Below are 17,031 nucleotides of genomic sequence, written 5' to 3'. Positions count from 1 at the left end.
AAAAAAAAAAAAAAAAAAGAGTTTCAAGGAGGAAGTTGGAGTTGCCCCAAGCTGTGATGTTCTAGGTACAAAGAGGTTCTTACTCCTCCCAACCATTCTTTAACACCAGGCACTATTTTGCTCCATTTGATACAGATGACTATATTGAGCTCAGAGAGTTTAATATCTTGTTCAAGGTCACACAGCTAGTAAGTAAGGGGCCTTGGCTTTGAAAGTCCCTCTCATTTTATGTGTGTGTCACTACTGATATGAATTAATTATTAGACTTGATACCCCCCATTTTCTCTAAGTTCTGGAAAAATAAGAATGAATGTGATTAGCCAGGAGAACGTGACTGAAAGAGTAAAATTCTCCAAGCAGCTGAGTTTGTGAATCTTGGGGATGGAAGTTAGTCTGGGGCCAAGCTTATTTGTGGTAATTAAAAGTCCTCCATGTGTCAGAGGGGCTTTGTTCACTGAACTGGCCACTCTTTCTCCAAAGGTGAAAGCCAACCTTTATTTTATTTCATTTTCTTCTATTTTTTTCCATTTTTCCTACCACAGTGAGGTAGTGTCTGAATGAGAACATTCTTTTACCCATCACTCCTTCTCCCAGAGTACACTTTTCACAGAATGTCTTTGAACTGTGGCATTAAAAAAAAAAAAAAAAACTTGGCAGTTATTTCGATTTGAGCATAAAATTCGCCTTTTATGCTGAAAGATATTTTTCTCCAAAAAACCTCTAGACTGATTGCAGCTCTTTGGCAGTACACTGAGGAAGGGGAATGAGTACCCGCCCTAGATTTGGAGGCTTGTGTCCTCAGGCTGCCAAGTGTGGGTGGCATCCTGGGGGTAACTAGCTGCCCTTTCCTATGCCAGCCTCCTGGCCATTAATGCATAAAGAGTGCTTTCTTTTAAGGAGGCACCTGGTACCAGGGCTGCCTAAAGTCAAGCTATGGCAGCCAACAAGACTGTTAAAAACAGTAAACAAATGGCAGTCCTTTCCAGAGATTTCCCAGAATCCCCTCAGAAGTGAGGCAGCCTCTCCTAGCCCAAGAAAGGAGACCTTGACCCAGGGAATGTTTATGTCCGAGAGGCAAGTTTTAGTTCCCATGTTTACTTTCCAAGTGAAAAGCGAGGAACTGAGGGTTTAATTGAGGACTGGACATGGAGGTCCAAGCCTGAGTATTTCACATCTCCAGCAGGCAGTTGTCTGGCTGGGATGGAAGCAGGCTGATCACTGAGCACTTGGCAGGACAGAAATAGTTTCTTTGCACACATCATCTTTGTCAACGCGCACAGTCACCCTAGTGGTGAGTAATCTTAAGCACCATCCTCCAAGTGGTGAGAGGACTTGCTGGAACTCAAATGTTAGGATACAGACCTTGAACTTGAACCTGGATCTGTGTCTCTCCCATGCATTTTTCTGCCATGTCTCCTACTTTCAATGTAGAAGAGAAGTATTAGTTCCTTCCATGATTCCATTGGACTTCTTGATACATCAGAGAGTTAAAGAAACAGTGCATGTTTTAATGAGGGAATGGCCTCTCCACTTTTATTTTATTTGCAATTATTTATTTATTTATCAGACTCCTGACCTAATCCTTTCATAAGAGGAAGATAACATCTCTCGGAGTTCCTGGGTTGTGCAAAGGGTTAACACAGCTACTCACCCAAATGTTGGTGGCTTGGGTCCACCCAGAGGCACCTCAGAAGGAAGGCCTAGCCATCGACCACTGGACACCATATGGAGCACAGTTCTCCTCTGCCACGCATGTGGTTGCCGTGAGTCACAATGGACTCAATGGCCACTTTTCTTTTTAACATCTCAGTTATTTAGCTCTATTGTCTGACTCCTTTTATTTACTCCTTCAGCAAAGATTTCTTGAGCAAACAGGGTATGTTTAAAGGGACTGTGGATAGAGCAATGAAAATGCAAACAAAGTCCTGCCCCCATAGATCCCATGTTCTGGTGAGAGGGAACCAAAAATAAACGTTTGTACAGGACAGTGAAGGCACTAAGCCATTGAAGAAAATAAAGCCGGGTGAGGGGAGAGAAGGAGGGTGGTCCGGGAGGGTCTTTGAGGCCGGAACCTTTGGATAGAGGCCCGGACAGAATGAGGATGCACCCCACGCAGAAAGGCCCACTGGTGTTGCATGAGTGGATTTTCCCAAAAGGGAAGCATCTTAGTGCGCTAGTGCTGCTGTAACAGAAATACCACAAGTGGGGGGTTTAAGGAACAGAACTTTATTTTCTCACAGTTCTGGAGGCTAGAAGTCCAAATGTAGGGCACCAACTATAGAAGATGACTCTCTCTGTTGGCTCCGGGGAAGGTCCTTATCTCAGCTTCCGAAGCTTCTGGAGGTCCCTGGCTCCTTGGCGATCGTCACATGGCATCTATCTCCCCCCATTTGTGCTCCCTCCTGTGTCTATTCTGCTCTTTTTAGAACTCAAAAGTGGTTAGGTTTAGGACACACAGTGCACTGATAAGGCCTCACTCCATGTCAAAAGAACCCTATGGCCAAAGGGATTACACACACACAATTTGGGTGGGCAGTTCTATCCACAACGGGAAGAGTACTACTTCTAGTACCAGAATGTTTTCAAACACCATGATATCATGAAACTTTCTGTTATGAAACCACTTATTTTAAGCCTCAAAATTTTTTTAAGATGTACTCAGTTTGGAGAATCTTTCTTCAGTGGGGGAATGTTCTGGACGGCGTGTTAGTATACATCCACTGCTGCACAATGAATAGAGCTATCTGCAGCATCCCAGACTTCTCTATTCCAGTGACGCCACCAGACCTAAGTTCAACCTGATGCCTGGAAGAAAACCTTGTAATGTTGGCTGTTCTAGAGCAGGAGCTGTCAAGCCCTTCTCTGTAAAGGGCCAAATAGTAAATAGTTTAGGTTTTACTGGCCATAGGGTCTCTGTCGCAACTACTCAACTCTGCTGTGACAGTATGAAAGCAGCCATAGTCAATATTGGCTGTAATCCAATAAATCTTTACTTACAAAACTAAAGGTAGGCTAGATGTGGCCCCATGGTCTGGTTTGTCCACCCCTGCTCTGGAGTGGTTCTTTCATGTACTATCTGAGGTCTAGGGTCATTTCATGCAGAAGACCCAGGTTCAATTCATGGCCAATGGATCTCATACATAGTTACTGCCTGAGTGGAAGTGTGCATATTGCTGTGATGCTGAACAGGTATCAGTGGGCTTCTAGTGTAAGATGGACTAGGAAGAAGGCTTGGCAATCTACTTCTAAAAGTAAGCTAGGGTAAACCCTGTGGAGCACAAGGGTCCAATGTGCAGCTGATTGTGGGGATGGTAATCACTGGGCAGCATTTCATTTCACAGTGCATGACAGTGCCATGAGGAGTAGGCTGACTGGATTACAGCTAAGAGCAACAACAGCTGACATCTAGATGGATGTCTGCCACACTTGAAAGATGGCCAACTGTTAGGCTGTCTGGGTTCTTTTTGTCCTCTTATTGGTCTTCTTCCTCAGCCCTCATCTTCATGTGCCCACCATCATTACTTACTTCCTACCTCAGCACTTCTCACAATTCAACATTTGGTGCTTGATCTATGCTATGTGGAGGCTGGAAAATCCATTACTAAGAGTGAATAAGTTGTGATGGGTAAGAGATAGTCACTTGGGCAAAACTGAATATCCATTTTCAGAAAAATGAAACAGGATCCCTATCTCACATCATATACAAAAACTAACTCAAGATGGATCAAAGACCTAAATGTAAAACCTAAAACTATAAAGGTCATCGAAGGAAAGGTAGGGGAAGATTTAGATACATGCCATAAATACACTATCAAAAACAACTGAAAATGCACAAACAGCAGAAAACAAACTAGACAACTGGGACCTCCTAGAAATTAAACATTTATGTGCATCAAGAGACTTTGCCAAAAGAGTAAAATGAAAGCCTACAGATTGAGAAAAAAGTTTGGCAATGGCATATCAGACAAGGGACTGATCTCTAAAATTTATAGAAAACTTCAACACCTGAACAACAAAAAGACAATTCAACTGAAAAATGGGCAGAAGAAACGAACAGACACTTGGCCAAAGAAGAGATTCAAGTGGCCAACAAACAAGTGAAGAAATACTTCTGATCCCTAGCCATTAGAGAGATGTGATATTTTTTAGGTAAATGAGAACATACTGTATTATAAAACAAAGCAAAACAAAAAAACTACACTTGATGTTGTGGAGAAAATTCTGACTTAATGTGACCCCAGGGATTACAGAGTTGAACTGAACTTCATAGCATTTTCTTGGCTGTAATCTTTATGAAGGGAGTTCTGGTGGTGGACTGATTACAGCACAGAGCTGCAAACCAAAAGTTCAGTGGTTTAGACCCACCAGTTGTTCCATGAGAGAAAGATGAGACAGTTTGCCTCCACAAAGATTTATGGTCTTAGAAACCCTATGGGGCAGTTTTACTTAGTCCTATAAGGTCCCAAATTGATGGTAGTAGGTAATCTTTACAGAAGCAGATCTCCAGGCCTTATCTCTGTGGTGCTGCAGAGGGTTTGTACCTCCAACTTCTCAGTTATTACTCAAGGGCAAATCATTTGTACCACTCAGGGACCGCCCCCCCCCCCTCCCAAATTACTAAATTATGGCCAATTCCAATGCAACTCTCTACACATTGAAAAGCTTGTAAAAATGCTAGATTCAGCTTTGTGAATATCAGATTTCCAAAACACAATTTATACCATTCTCTCTGCCCTCTGTAGCCTAGAACATGTTGATTATTCCCTATAGCCTTTCGTTCATGGTCCAATCTGCCTCCAAAGTCATTCCCCATGTGTTTTCCAGCAAAATCTTTCCTGATAACCTTCACCCATTTCCCCTCAGCTAGAGCTAAGAGAAGAGCTCTGGTGGTGTAGTGCCTAAGGCATTTGACAGCTAACCAGAGGGCTGGTAGTTCAAACCCATCAAACACTCCTTGGAAGGAAGGTTGTGCGATCTGTTTCCGTAGTGATACCACCTCAGAAACCCAAGAAGGGGTCACTTTGAGTCGGATCTGACTCAATGTCTTGGGTTTGGTTTGGTTTGGTAAAGCTAAGAGACACAGAATGATGATTGTTGTCTTTGTTCCTTTTGCACCTGGACGTCTGTTCATTACAGCATGGAGATCAAGATGACTACAAAGTGATGTGCTCTTGGATTACAGAGACCCTATCACCTTTGGATTCCCCAGTGCCCAGTACATGAGCCAGGCCTCCGTAAACAAAGTGATAACATTTGTTGATAGGCTGAGAATGTGTTCTCATTAGCCCTATCCTGACTCTTGGCCTTGTCCTGGATATAAGTTGTAAGCAAATTTCTGGAATTTTCTTCCTTTGTTTCCATTAACTCCATTTGTCCTTCTCCCCTATGTAATTCAAATACACTAGGCTACCTGGTTTCTCAATTCACAGGAGATTAGGAGATAAATCAGAGCATTGCATTCTTGGGATTGAAAGCTTGAGAGTGGAAACTTACTTTTACGCCCTATCCAGTGGGTGGAGGAAGAGAAAGTGGAGGGAGGAGGAACCTCTTCTCTCTTAATCACATTCTACATGGCAGATGTTTCCCAATGCATTTGGTGTAGGCTGCTGCATGGTGAGGTCATCCCTGTACACCTACTGTTGTGTTAGAAATAAATGCCTGGCACTCTACCTCCAAAAATCAGCCAATGAAAACCCTATGGATCACAATGATCCAGTTTGCAACCAACTGTGGGGGACAGTGCAAACCCAAGCAGTCATTCATTCTGTTGTCCATGGGGTTGCCATGAGTCAGGGGCTGACTCAAAGACAGCTAAAAGCCAGAATGTCCACAGTAACTGTGGCTGAGAGAGGTGGGCTACTGGAAATGATCAGCAGCTCACATGCGACAGATCTGGGCTTCAAGCTCACATGTGTGGGCTCCAACTCCTGTGTGGGTATGTACATGTGAGTGTGTGTGCACGTGTGTGCCCATGTGCATGCCTGTGTATTTCACCCATGATGCTGTGAAATAAAATAAAACAGAGAATAGGACAAATAAGAGAGATTTCTGAGTCTAAAGAATCATTTTTGACAGCATGCTTTATGAAATCCTAGGATTCCAAAAATGCTTAGGAGGGTTCCCTGGGGAATTTTGCTGTTGGAGTTAAACTCAGGTATGTTTGTCAAATCCCTGAACTTTTCTTTCTTTCATTTTTTTTTTTTTTTTTAAGTCCACTTTGACTAGGTTTTCTGAATCTCATTCACATACTCTGTCTCCAATATGGGTCTCATTCTTGCTGTGTACCAGAAGTTGGTCCTCAGATACCAGCAGAAGCCAAAGCAGAAAGAAAGTGGTAGGATTTTGCTCCCTATCAAAGTTCTCATTTTTCATTCCTTCACTGAAGAAAGAAATCCCTTAATGCAGAAAAATACTCCACTATATTGCTGTTACCATTTTACCTGACCATATCATTGTTAACTCATTTCAGTTCTTGAAATCACAGGTGTTCCTTAAAATAAAAAAAAAAAAAAAAAATGTGAATTCCAATCTGTTAAATCAGTAGAATTTCCAGCCATTTCTTTCAGTTGACATTTAATAACCAGACTAAGTAAATCTCCAACATATGATTGAACTCGACCCATATTCTTGACAAATTGAAAGTATAACCTACTCGACAGGTGAAACAAATAAATAAATAAATTGACTTCAACGCATTGTTATGTCACTTCCCCCAAAAGAGGTGGGATAGGGAGTCAAGTTCTGGCTGCTGAGTTTGACTGGTCTGAAGACCTCTGTAAAGGTTGTGTGGGGGAAAACAGAAGCAAATGAGACCTTGAGGGGCTTACAAGCTAGAAGCAGAGACAGACACTTAAACGTACAGATGCGAAGTCTGTAAGAAATGCAAATGAGGTTGTTTGAGACATTGTTGTTAGTTGCCATTGAGTCAGCCCCCAGCCATGTTCAATGCACCATGTTGTTCTGCCATCTTTACCATCACTGACCTGCTGGGACCCACTGTTGTGCCCACTGGGTATCGTTAGTGCCTTCCAGTCGAGGGTGCTCACCTCCTGGCACTATACTGGACACCATTCTGTTGTAATCCAAAAGTTTTCATTGGCTACTTTGCAGGGGTTGGCCAAAAGGCCTTTCTTCCAAGTCTGTCTTAGTCTGGAAGGCCCCCAGGTTTTAATCTGTCCAGCATCAGTGTCCATGCTGGTATTTGAAATACTGGTGACATAGTTTCCAACATCATAGCAACACACAACTCATCACAGTAGGACAGTGACAGACGCGTGGTGATGGCTCCTCTCAGGGAACAGAGACAATGAACTCCTGTGTCTAGAAGAGTCTGGCTAGGGAGCTCTGGTGGCGTAGTGCCTAAGGCATTTCACTGCTAACCACAAGGCTGGTGGGTTTGAACCGCACCTTGGAAGGGATACTGGGCAATCTATTTCTGTAGAGATACAGCCTTGGAAACCCAAAGAGGGGTCACTATGAGTTGAAATCGACTTGAGGGCAGTGAGTTGCATTTTTTTTTTTTTTTTATTTTTTTTTGGTCTGTCTAGAAGTTTCTGAACATTTTGCCTACAAGATGATGCCTTAGCAATGTTCTGAAATATGTGTAGGATTTTCCCAGGGGTATAAAGGTGTGGGGGAGTTCTTGGGTGGTGTCAAGGTCAATGTATTGGGCTGCTAACTGAAAAGTTGAAGGTTCAAGCTTACACCAAGGTGCCTCAGAAGAAAGGCCTGGTGATTGAAAACCCTATGGATCATCATCCTGCTCTGACAATCCTGGGGTCACCGTGAGTCAGAGCTGACTTGAATGCCACTGGTGACATAAAGGTATGCAGGGAGTTTCAAGCAGAGAGATTTGGTGGTACTGAAGTACTTGGGCAGGAAACAGCCCAAGACTGTGAGGAAAGGTAACCAAAGTGAGCACTGTTGCAATAGGAAGAATGGTAAGATGTTGGGCTGACAGACAAGAGATAGAAGACAGAGTAGTTAATGCATAATAAGGTGAGATAAAGCTAGATACTATCAAACACTGAATGCCTAGGACTTACACTAAAGCTTCTCTTACAGCAGTTTATTACTTCTGGGTGATTTAACTAAACAACCCATTAAAAAATCTTAAAACATTTTTAATTAATTTCAAAAGGCACAGTGGATGCACTCTCATATTCCCTATCCAAATATTAATCCCCACTCATTGTTGTTAAGTCCCAGAATAAACACAGATACTTTAAATCCTGGATCGCTGAAGTTAACATTCTTTCCTAGAAGAAAATAAAAAAAAAAAAGTAAAAAGATTGAATGCTATTAAATCCTAACTTTAATTAAAATTAGGAACAGATTTAAATTAATATCCAGAAATAAGCCAACAGCTCATAGAAATGAATACAAATGTTGGGGAATGGTTATATTTTCCAGCAAATAACACTAACACTTTTCCAAACACATTGGCTTCAGAATACAGTTGATGAATCAAGAAGTCACTCTTGTAGTGACTTTGGAAAGAGACTTGGTAAAGATACTCAAATTCTGGACTTGATTTCAAAACATAATTTGAAGTGCACAGAAATACAGATAGGCCCCTGGTGTATTCCTGAAATTTTTCTCCATGTATATAAAATATTATTTTGTAAAAGTTTAAGATAACCACTTACCTGACAGGTATTAAAGTACAATTTATTATTTTTCTCACTAAGACCCACCTTCTTTGCAGATTTAAGGAGTCCCTCAAAATAAAAAAAAAATTCAAACTCACTGTTGTTGAGTCAATTCGACTTGTAGTGATCCATCCTTGGGTTTCTGAGACAGTATCTCTATGGAAGTGGATTGCCCAATCTTCCTTACAAGGACTAGCTGGTGTGTTTGAACCATGAGCCTTCTGGTTAGCAGTCAGATGCCTTAGGCACTGTGCCACCAGAGCTCCTAGTGCAAATGGTTAAGCGCTTCACTACTAGCTGGAAAGTTGGTGTTTTGAGTCCACCCAGAGGTGCCTTGGAAGACAAGTCTGGTGAGTGTCTTCCAAAGGTCACAGGCTTGAAACCCTGTGGAGCTAATCTACTCTGGACACATGCAGTTTCTGTGAACTGGAATCAACTGAATGGCAGCTAACAACCACAACGACAACCACATTTGTGAATCTCAGAGTTTACAAAGGCTGCCCATGACTGACAAACTGGAATTGCTTCCAAGAAGTGCAAAGCCTGCAAATCTCCTCTCAGGGTCTCAGTTGCCTAGAGCTGCTATAACAGAAACAGCACAAGTGGTGGCTTTAAAGAACCAACTTTTTTTTTTTTTTTCTCACAGTTCTGGATGCTAAAATTCTAAATCAAGGTCTCCACCATGATGATATGTTCCTTGTTGGTGGATCTGGGTGTTCCTTGGTTCCCTGGTGATCCTTACATGTCATCTCTCTTTCTTCCTGTGTGTCTCTGTGCTTAATAGATGTTCTTATAACTTAGAACACAATACAAGCCATGGCATTTTCAGTTGCCTCATATGCTTGTGAAAGCTGGGCAATGAATGGGGAAGATGGAATAAGAATTGATGCATTTGAATTGTGGTCTCTGGAAAGAGTATTGCAAATACCATGGATTGCCAGAAGAATGAAAAAAAAATCTGCTTTGGAGGAACTGCAGATGGAATGCTCCTTAGAGATGAGAATGACTAGACTTCTTCTATGTAGTTGGGTCATGTTGTCAGAAGGGACTATTCCCTGGAGAAGGATATCGTGGTTGGTAAAGTAGAGGGTCAGAGAAGAAGGAAAAGACCCTCAATGAGATGGACTGACACTGTGGCTGCAATGACAGGCTCAAGTATAGCAAGGATTGTGAGGCTGACACAGGACTGGGCAGTGTTTTGTTCTATTGGACAGAGGGTTGCTATGAGTTGAAACTGACTAGATGGCACTTTACAGCACAAACAACATAACTTAGAAGTGATTTAGGTTTATGGCACATCCTGCACTGGTATGGCCTCATTAACAAGACAGAGAAAATCCAATTTCCAAACATTATTACATTCACAGGTATGAGGAGTTAGAATTCCAACACATATGTGGGAGGAACACAGTTCAATCCATATCACAAGGTCTCAATTATCTCAGCTCTTGGATATAGAATTGTCCTGAACATTACTTGATGTGACTTTTGTATCTGCCCATGGGGTAAAGGGACTCCATCCTCTCAGCTGGTGCCGGCCCTTCAGTGTCTTCCTTGTGTTAATAACACCACCTCAACTTGGCGGGGCCTGGGTGAGTGGCTGGGCAGCTGGTGGTGGTTATTCCCCATGATGAGACTGACAATCAACATGGTGGCATCTACCACAAGCAGCTGAGTAGCTGCCTTTGGGATGTGATCTGCTTCCTGTATATAAGGAGAAGCTTTGAGAATGGTCTCCAGACTATGGCATGTTAGGACCTGTATGTAGCCATGTCATTGTTCAGCAGACTGCCATGTTCTGCTGACCTTGGGACTTACAATGCACTTGAATTAATGGCCTGCCATGTGGTTTGGTAACATCAGGACTGTGCCAATTTACTTGTCAACCTTGGGCTTGGCAGCTTCGACAGCCAGCAGCTGTCTGAGTGAAGAAACGCCTCTAGCTCCAGTGGGCTAGGAGCAGGAGGCAGAGTTGGACTCCATGGTTGAGGGGCTTTCACCCAGCCCCTGGAGCCTGGCATTTTGAACTTGTACTTAAAGCTTCCAAACTGTAAGAGAATAATCTCCTGTTTGTTAAGGCCATCCCACCTGTGGTATATTCCTGTCACAGCAGCACCAGGGAACCACAAGAGGTGCCTCTTCCTTTGGCTCCTCTTATACCTGTGACTGTCCTCCATTTGACTATGATCCTTGAACAAAGAACCAAGCTCTGGTCATTTTTATTTTCAGAGCTGAGTTTGCAGCCTGTCATGAAGTCCATGTTTGCTAAATGACTAGTGGATTCCACTGTCTGCACAGGCCAGAGGTCAATCGTTCAGAGATCTATGTCAGCCGCCTTTCCTGTTCCCTCATGGCAGCTCTGAGCAGCTTAACTAAGTGCAACAGGGGTCCGGTCTCAGTTAATTTTGTTCCTTCATCTGCAGGCTTGTGATAGTGGATGGCAAGACCACAGTCATTCAGAGAAAGCACCTTAGATTCAAAGCATGAAGCAGAAGGCGCACACAGGGTCTACCCCACAGGCCAGTTCTGCATCTTCATGAGGATTTACACTTCAGAAGCTATAGGTCGCTGTGGCAACCATTTCCCAAAGCTCCTTTCAGAACAAAGACTATTTTAGGCAACATAGACTTTGGTCACACTTCAAACATGCCATTCGAAGGGAGAACAGAAACTGGAAGCCTTTGCCTCAAAGTCTTTCTCATTCCCCTCTACCCTCCCTTTACTCAACCAGTACCTCCCTCCAGGAGGAGGTGCTGGGATCAGGGTAAGTCTTGCTCTAACATTTGTCAGTACTCCCAACTGCCGAAGGTCTATCAAGTATGGTTCAACCCCTTCCCCTCACACTCCAGACCAATCACATTTGACTTAAGGCTACACAAATACCCTTTGCCCTCCATGCCAAGTCAAATATGTTATCATTCCTGAAAATATGTTACCTCCAATTTCCTTCCTTGTGTCTTCAATTGACAGCAGTAGCATACTAAGAAGTTTCTAGGTAATGCAAACACTTTGCCTATGACTGCTAACCTAAAAGGTTGGTGGTTCTAACCCACCCAGCAGTACTGGGAAGATTGTCCCAATGATCTGCTTCCATAAAGATTACAATCAAGAAAACCCAAGGAAGCAATTCTACTTTATAACCCATGGGATTGCCCTTGGTTAGAATCTACTCAATGGCAGCTAACAACATATGACCCATCTCCTTACACCCTTATGCCCCATGATGGTAGCAAGGGGAAGAATATATTGGCACTACAATTAAATTGTCTTGAACTCTTGATACCCACAAGACAGATATGGAGGGGGTGTGGTTTGTTCAGTGCTAGAATTCTCACTTCCCATGTGGGAGACCGCAGTTTGTTTCCAAGCCATATACCTCATCGGCAGCCACCATCCCTCCGTCAAGTGATGGTTTGCATGCTGCTGTGATGCTGGTCAGATTTCAGGGAAGCCTCCAGACTAAGACAGGCTAGGAGGAAAGATCTGGTGATCTAATTCTAAAAATCACTCAATGAAAAGTCTACAGATCACAGCAGTTCCATCTGCAAGCCATCATGAGGATGGATGCAGCATTTTATTCTGTTGTGCATGTGGTCACCCTGAGTCAGGGGCTGGCTTGATGGCAGTTGACACAGGTACACTTTACTACATCTGACAGACTAGAAAACTGAGGCTTGAAGGATAAGTAGCTAGCTCCTTTCTCTTGAATAGTGAATGAACAGACCAGAATCTGAAACCTAATCTCTCTCCACAATACTACAGTACCTTTGATATTTTCTTAACAGTGCACCTGCTCCAGGAAGAAATAACCAATTACAAATGTAAGTCAAAGCCCAGAAAAATTGGGGCCAAAGAAGCAATTTAAGGCTCAGTGAAATGTTATTTCCTCTGCTATTGCTATTTATCATACTTTCAGCTTTTCTTGGGTTATTTCTGCTTAGTGAAACATCAGTGTCTTTATGCTCCACTATTTTATTAACTATATTAAACAGGGGAATTGAATTCACAAAATGCACTTTGAAAAGCAAAAGTGTTCTGCAAACAGAGGCAGTATTAAAATTAATATCATTGTTATGAGTTTTTTTCCATCAATGTATGATGGTTTGTTGTTTTGTATAATCTGTCTGTTTCATTGTGGACATAGATTTGGGAGATCCTGCTCATTGTTTACCCAATATCCATTTCCCATTCTTTGTTATTAATGGAACCTTGGGTGTTTGCTCAATGGCAGTGTTCCCAGCTAAAAACTACATTTCTAATTTTCCCTAGAGGCTGATGATGACCACATGATGCAATTTTGGACAACTTTGTGTAAGTAGAAATCATTGTGTAAGCTCTTGTGAACACTAGTAAAAAGGTGGACTTGGTTGACTAGGGTCTTTTTGTTCATCTTCCTTATGAATGTAAGGGTTCCTATTCACTTTTCTGCAATACAGACATAATGACTTATGTTGGGTAACTTGTGGGCACAAGGAAAGCATCAACATAAACACAAAGACCTCATCCCCCACATCGTTGAGAAACAAACCAAAGCCAATAAACATCTACCCTTGAATTTCTTTTTATGTGAGAAAAAATAAACTCCTTTTTAATTTAAGCCACTGTTTTATGGGTTTTCTCTTGTGTGTTGCTAGGTAAGTTCAATCCTTCAGAGACATGATCACCAAAAGGAGCAAACCATTTGTAAATGTCCTGGACTGGAAGTCTGAGAACCTTTCACTGGCCTGCTGACAACCATCCTTCCCTTTATTCCTATCAAGGCTCCACTTTGTACCAGACACTCGGGTGATCATTGCTTAAAATCCTTCAGCAGAACCTTCATGGCTCCAAGGATAAGGTCCTCTTGGATCTGGCCCTTGCCTAAGTCCCATCCTCGGCACTTATCTCATGGCCATACTCTCTTCACTGTATGTTGGTCTTCTCATTGCTCAGATGGACCACTGGGTTTTGGGCTCTTTCTTCTGTCTGCAACATTCTTCCCATCATTACACTTTTAAACATCAAAATTTATGGATAACCATTCCCAAGTCCTTTCTGGACTTCTGGACTTGTTCCCCTTGTGTTACGGATTCATGTCCCCTAAAAGATAGGCTAAAGCTCTAATCCCTGTACCTGTGAATGTGACCTTGGTTGGGGAAATAGAACTATTCTTTGAAGATGTTATCAGTTAATGACATCATGCCAGAATAGGCTAGATCCTAATCCTATATGGCCAGTGTCTTTACAAAAAAGAAGAGGAAAGACAAGGAAATCGAGACACACACAGCTCTCATTACACATCAGTTCAATAACTCTGAATAAAGATAGAGTGTTGGTGGTGATAGTTCCATGAACTGCTGGTCTACACAAGGTGTGTAAGTAGAGATGATTGTCCTGCCAAAGAATACCAAATCTTCAGGCAGAGAGCTCAGCTGCTGGCAAATGGAAGTGAGGCAATATTTGAGAAATGATAGGAGTAGGTGCCCATGATGTCTGCTACATTATCACATCTTTCTTAACTTGAGATTCCACATTCATTAAGTGGACATGGTAGCTACTTGAGATATTTCTGAGGATTGAGTGAGTTACAGATTCCATTTGGAAGACTACTCTTCCGATAAATTTTTAATCAAATAATATTGTTGCATACAGTTTAATTTCCTTTGAAGCTGGAGAATCCATTTCCTTTTGTGATACAAATTAAATTGCAGTGTCATTTTTTATCCTGAACTGCATGGAGCTTTGCCAAATCACCTGGAAAGAGAAGGAGACCTGATAGTGATTAAGAAATGCATGACTTTGTTTACTAGTTTATGGCACAATGGCGAAGCACTCAACTGCTAACTGAAATGATGGTTATTTGAGCCCAGCAGCAGGCCCAGGAAGAAAAGACCTGGTGATGTGCTCCTGAAAAGATTTCGGCCTAGGAAACCCTATGGAGGCAGTGCTACTCTGTCCTATCGGGTTACTATGACTTGGAATTGACTCGAAGGCACAGTACAATAACAGTTGTAACATGTAACATGTAACAGCCTGATGCTGAGATGTGGTGGGCATCTTGGACAGAGGTTTCAGGTAGGTCTAGTCTCACATCTGCCTACATGAGGAATCTGGGTGGTAATTGATTTCTCATCCATAAAATAGGGATACTAATGTGTATCATGGGAGCTCTGGTAGCATAGTGCCTGAGTCACTGGACTGTTAACCAGAAGACTGGCAGTTCAAACCCACCAGCCACTCCTCGGAAGGAAGATGGGGCAATCTACTTCCGTAGTGATACTGCCTCGGAAACCCAAGGAGGGGTCGCTATGAGATGGGTCCGACTCAAGGACACATAACAACAACAACAACAACTTGTATCATGCATGATTGTTAAGGAGACTGATAAAATATGTAAAGTAGGTGGCAAAGATTAGATGATTAGGAAATGTAAGACTATATAGAATAGAGGTTAAAAATATTGTTGTCACCCACATCCCTCTGGACTCTTCTAGAAAAGATTCAGAGTGACTTTCTAGTGATGATATTGATTCTCAATGCTTCTCATGAAGGCTGCATTTCCAAATATTTAAAACTTTGAAAACTAACCTGTACATGTAAAGCTGTTGAATTGGTGTGTGTTTTGTTGTGTCTATTCTCTACAACCATAACAAAATAAACAAAAAGAAAAAGAAAACTACCCAAATAGGATCAACTTCAAAAAGCAACTCAAGAGATTATATAGCAACCTCAGAGGCCAGCAAGTTTATGTTAATGGGGGAGGGACAACTTGGAAAAGGAGGGTGAGAATGACTGCATAACTTGAAGAATAATCAGTGTCACTGAGCTGTACATGTAGAAACAGCTGAATCGGTATCTGTTTGGTTGTGTCTATTCTCAATAACAACAAGAAATAAGATTTGAAACAGAAACTAATTGAGATATATAAAGTCCTGTCTAAATAGACCATTTTTTCCCCCTTTAGCCATCACCATTATCAATATTCACTTGTTTGGCAGAATTAAGTCCAAAGAAGCATTTCCTTGTAAGGCCATCTCTAACTCTGAAGGTGATAAGGTAAGCAGAGGTACTACTTCAAAATGGACTGACATCAGTTCTCTGGATCAGGGATCAGGCAAAAGCAGCTCACTGCCACTATTTTTGGTAAATAAAGTTTTATTAGAACACAGTGATATTTATTAGAACACATGGTTGCTTTCATGATACAACTGCAGAGTTGAGTAGTTGGAACAGAGAGTACATGGCCTTCAAAGCTGGAGACATTCACTGTCTGGCTGTGTACAGAAAGAGGTGCCAGTCCTGCTCTAAATAATCAAAGTGTCATATCCCAGCTATACTTTGCCCTTTTCCACCTGCATTTCAAAAAGACTGATCCAACTTCAGGAAAGAATATCTGCAAGTGACAAATGAGACCATAAAATCATTAGTAATTAGCACTTCATTAGTAATTTGGGAAATACAAATAAAAGCCCAAATGATATATACTACTTCATGCCTATTAAAATGGCTGAAATGACAACTGCCATATCAAGTGTTGGCAAGGGTATGGAGGAGCTGGAACATTTATACACTGTTGTTGGGAATGTAAAATGGTAAAACAGCTTTGGAAAATAGTTTGCAATTTTCTTTTAAAGTTAAACGTACCTTTCTCTAAACCTAGAACAACCAAACCCATGGCCATTGAGTTGATTCTCACTCATAGTGACCCAATGGCCACTCTACAGTAACACTATAGTACAGAATAGAGCTGCTCTGTAGGGTTTTCAAGGCTATAGATCTTCACAGGAGCAAACTGCCACATCTTTCTCCTGTGGGGCAGTTGGCAGTATTGAACTGCAAACCTTTTCTCTAGTAGCTGAGTTCTTCAACCACTGCACCACTAGGGCTTCTTTACCCTTCTCTACAACCTAGAAATTCTATTTTTAAGTATGTATCTAAGAGAAATGAAAGTTCACATAAAGATTATTACATGAATTTCCACAGAAACACTGTTTATAATCGTCAAAACAAGGAAACTACCCAGATGTTCAGCAACTGATGTATGGATAAACAAATTGTGATATATCCATCCATAAAGTAGAATGCTAATCAAAACTGAAAACCAAACCCACAGCCATCAAATCATTTCAGGCTTACAGCAACCCTATAGGACAGAATAGGACTGCCCCATGGGGTTTCCAAGACTATACATCTTTACAGAAGCAGAGCAGGTTTTAGCCACTGCACCAGAAGGGTTCTTCATAATAGAGTACTACTGAGCAATAAAAAAGAATGAACTACTGATACTGTCAGCAATGTGTGTAAATATCAGAAATATTGTTGTTGTTGTTAAGTGCCGTCGAGTCGTTTCCGACTCATAGTGACCCCATGCACAGCAGAACGAAACACTGCCCGATCCCGC

The sequence above is a fragment of the Orycteropus afer genome, unplaced genomic scaffold, assembly GCF_000298275.1.
Source record: "Orycteropus afer afer isolate SDZICR_OR568_19922 unplaced genomic scaffold, OryAfe1.0 scaffold00224, whole genome shotgun sequence".
Lineage (NCBI taxonomy): Eukaryota > Metazoa > Chordata > Mammalia > Tubulidentata > Orycteropodidae > Orycteropus > Orycteropus afer.
The sequence above is the reverse complement of the archived record's forward strand: the minus strand, read 5'-3'. Positions refer to the sequence as shown.